We start from the raw sequence: 4414 nt of genomic DNA, 5'->3' as shown, positions 1-4414 counted from the left end.
GTGTTTCTAGCTTTGTCCATACTTCATTTGGTGTATCCAAATACTCAATGTGAAATAGAAAGTCAGGAAAAATAGACAACACAATGTTTCATATGCGTCATCACATTTGTTAAACCACTTAGGCTTATCTTCATCTTTATCAGGTTCAGTTTCAAGTCCCATAGTTATCCTATTTAATCCTACTTTCCTTAAGTGAATTATCATGCGTGATTTCCACTCAAAGTAATTGTATGGAGTTAGGATGGGCATATTTGTTTGATCCATGATGAAGAAATGCTAAAAATAAGAGAACCCAGCCACGATAATGCCCCCTTTTTTACTCAATCAAAGAACCCCCCCACCCCCCCACACCCTCCAAAAAAAAAATGATTTGGCACTTTATTTTAGTGCTTTTACAACTACCACTAGAAAGAAATACTTAATGGTCTTGATTTCAATGCACTACAAACCCTCATGAAGAGCATATGCTGAAAGTGAAACTTAGGCACAATAGTCAAGGAAACAAATAACATCACTGTGATCTACTCAAAAAATATGCACTTTCAAAAAAAGAATCGCCTTGATACGAGGTCGTATGAGAAAGTTATGATCCTCTGAAGTTTCCAAAACAAGAACTGTGCACAGTTACAGCCAAAAATCTGTAATTTCTGAAAAATTTATAAATGAAAATCAAAAAACAACTCCACTAGTGGATAGAGCATAAAAAAATAACCAAGGTCATAATAAGAATCGTCAAAATTGGAGTTCGTATGAGCAAGAACGAGACATTTGAAAACTGCATTCAAATTTGCGACTGCCAATAGAGAGGGGTATGGCTGTAGCTTTCCGTGCTTGTTCCTACAAAATATATAGATTGCATGCAAAATCTAAGAGATACCCAGATGGTTTTTTGGGGCTGCAAACAAAACCCAGAAAGCATTTTTCTTGCTGATGTATAGAAGATGTTGCTGTAGTGTAAATTAGATGCCTTTAACAGTAAAAAATGGCTCCAAAAATCAAGAAACGACCCCATCAACCAAAATATGACATGTAAATATTGGATCAGCTTCCTAAGTCCATCAATGGCATGCTAAAACTTGCAATATTGATTGAAAACTCCAAATATGCGAGTTGGTTGTTAGATTTGAGATTGAAACCTCAAAGAAAAACAATTTTTATCAAAACTTTTATGATTCTCAAGATCATCCAAAGATGCAAGAGAAGAGAAAACTTCGTTTTTTTAAAAACTAAAATAAAATTTATTAGCTCCCCCCTGAATCTCTCAAATAAGGAAAGTAAAATCTACTCTTGTACATAGAAAAGCTCTGATACCATGTTAGAATTTAAAAAGATTAATAACCTAGAAAACTAGTGCAAAGAATAAATATCTAAACTATGAATGCAAATGATACAAAATCAAAATAGCAACACAGAGTTAGTCTCCAAGAGAGTAATGCAAATGCTAGAAGCAAAATAGTATTAAGAGGATGCAAAAATAAGAAATGCAAATACAAGCTAGGTAGCATGCTTATATAGGCTAGGAAGAGAGAGGAGGTGGCAACACCAACCAATGAGGAGTAACCATCTATTGGAATAAAGATAACAAAGTATCTTTCCAAGATAGCTAATGGATGCTCAAATGTAGGAAGGTGACACCTCACAACCATTCACCTAATAAGACATGTTTTATTAACCTAAGCGAGATTATTAAAAGTGTAGGAGAGACCTAGCAAAATAGGAAGAATAAAAACTACACTAACAGTTTGCACATCAATTTAACTACATTAAAAAATGATATGTTTTTTAATTGCACTTACTAGAACAATAATATTTCACAAGCAAGCTTTTAGAAATGTAATTAAAATTTTAAAAAACATTTTAATTTGAAATGTAATGTAAAATGATATTTTAAAAATAAATTAATTGAAATATTTACAAAGTAAATTAAGTGAATAATTTAAAATAATCATGAAATCAACAATTGTAAATTAAAGTAATAAATATGATTTAAAATAAATATTATTAATATAATTTAGAATCAATATTCAATATTCTTAATAATTTTTTATTTACAATAAATATTTTCTAAACTTATATACTAATAGTTAATTGTTGAAATTACTTATTTATTATTATATAGTTTATCAAGCTATTTTTCTACTATTAACATAAAATTATTCTATAATTATAATATTATATTTATTAATTTTATAAAAATAATAAAAATAATAATTTTTTATGTTCTTTTATTTATTAGTATATACTTAAAGTTTATGAGATTGAAAAATTTACCTAATTTTAAAATAATGATCACAAATATAATTTAGTACTCTATTCATTAAAAAAAATATAAAAATATCACAAAGTAATCACAAACATAAATATTCTTAATATAATTTACATCCACTATTCAATATTCTTAATAGTTTTTATTTACAATAAATATTTTCTAAACTTATACACTTTTTTGAAATTATTCATTTATTATTATATTGTTTACCAAATTATTGTTCTATTGTTAACATTAAAATTAACCTACTAGTATAGATATCTTAAATAAATCTATCTAAAGAAATGCCGATAGATATCCACTAGCATACCTAAAAATATATTTCAATTTCTTTTGTAAAATAAGCCGAGAGGTATCTTATTTCAAAAGAATTAATATAAATTTAGTAAATATTGTATTCAAATGAACACAAAAATTCTATGAATAAACTATTATTTTTATTTTTATGTATACTATGCATTGATGTTGATATTAATACATAGAAGTTTAATGAGACTAGAAAATAATCAAATTTTGACAATGATTTATTTGACCATGTACAAATTTTAAAGAAATCATATTCCATAAAAATCATCGCAATAAAAAATGCATATTTCTATTTTGGTTTTCTGACATGTAAATGAACGTCAATTTTTTTCAAAATGGAAAATGTTTACATTGAAGATTGCTGCCACTGTAGAAAGCCTCTCAGCTTAGTTATAAACATGATTAGAATTTAATTTACGATATCTAAAAATATTTTTATTTCCATTCTTTTTTGCACTTAATTTTTTTATATTTTGCCTCTTTTCCAGTGTTTTTAAATTTTTTTAAAAATGATTATTTATATCTCTTAATTTATAATTTTAAAAATATTTTATGGATCATTTATCAAACTTTTAAAAAATAATATATCGTATTTATAATAAATATTGAGATCTTGACATGTAGATGGTTGTCAAATTTAACCTAAAAAGTAAATGTTAACATTGCCGATAGATATCTACTACAAAATAATTATAATTATAATTTAATTTACTATATCTAAAATTATTTATATTTTCTTTATCTTCATTTATTTAGGTATTAACTAAACTTAAGCTTTTTATTTTAATTTTTAAAAATGGTTGGTTTAGATCTTCAAATATTATAATTTAAACAAATATTTTATATTGAGTTTTTGACATGTAGATGGCTGTCAAATTTAACCTTGAAGAATAAAAGTTAACATCAACGTGCTCACACCATCCCACTCCACCCATTCTCCCATTGTAAAATGCCTATCGGCATTAAAAAAAAATACTATATTTATAATTATAAATATTGAGATCTTGACATGTAGATGGTTGTCAAATTTAACCTAAAAGTAAATGTTAACATTGTCGATAGATATCTACTACAAAATAATTATAATTTAATTTACTATATCTAAAATTATTTTTATTTTCTTTATCTTCATTTATTTAGGTTTTTGCTAACTTAAGCTTTTTATTTTAATTTCTAAAAAAAGGATGGTTTAGATCTTCAAATATTATAATTTAAAAAAATATTTTATGTTGAATTTTTGACATGTAGATGGCTGTCAAATTTAACTTAGAAGAATAAAAGTTAACATCAACACGCTCACACCATCCCACTCCACCCATTCCCCATTGTAAAATGCCTATCGACATTAATTATTACTAGTATAGATATCTTAAATAAATGTATCTAAAAAAATGCTGATAGATATCAACTACAAAATAATTATAATTTAATTTACTACATCTAAAAAATTTTATATTTTCCTATCTCCATTTATTTAGCTTTTTGCTAACTTAAGCTTTTTGTTTTAATTTCTTAAAAAATAATGATTTATATTTCCAAATATAATAATTTATATGGATATTTTATTTGGTATTTATTAAATTATTTTTAAAAGTATATTCTACTTATAATTAAATTTAAACTTTTGACATATAGATGGTATTCAAATTTAATTTAGAAGAATAAAAGTTAACATTAACACGGTCACACCATCTCACTTTCCCATTCTGTCATTGTAGAATGCCTATCGGCATTAAGAATATTATATTTATTACTTTTAGAAAAATATTAATAATTTTTTATGTTGTTTTATTTATTATAATTATATACTTAAAATTCATGAGATTGAAAAATTTGACA

This window comes from Cupressus sempervirens, chromosome 5, assembly GCF_028749045.1.
Source record: "Cupressus sempervirens isolate cs-2001-9-10 chromosome 5, ASM2874904v1, whole genome shotgun sequence".
NCBI classification, from domain to species: domain Eukaryota; kingdom Viridiplantae; phylum Streptophyta; class Pinopsida; order Cupressales; family Cupressaceae; genus Cupressus; species Cupressus sempervirens.
Note: the sequence above shows the minus strand (reverse complement) of the source record.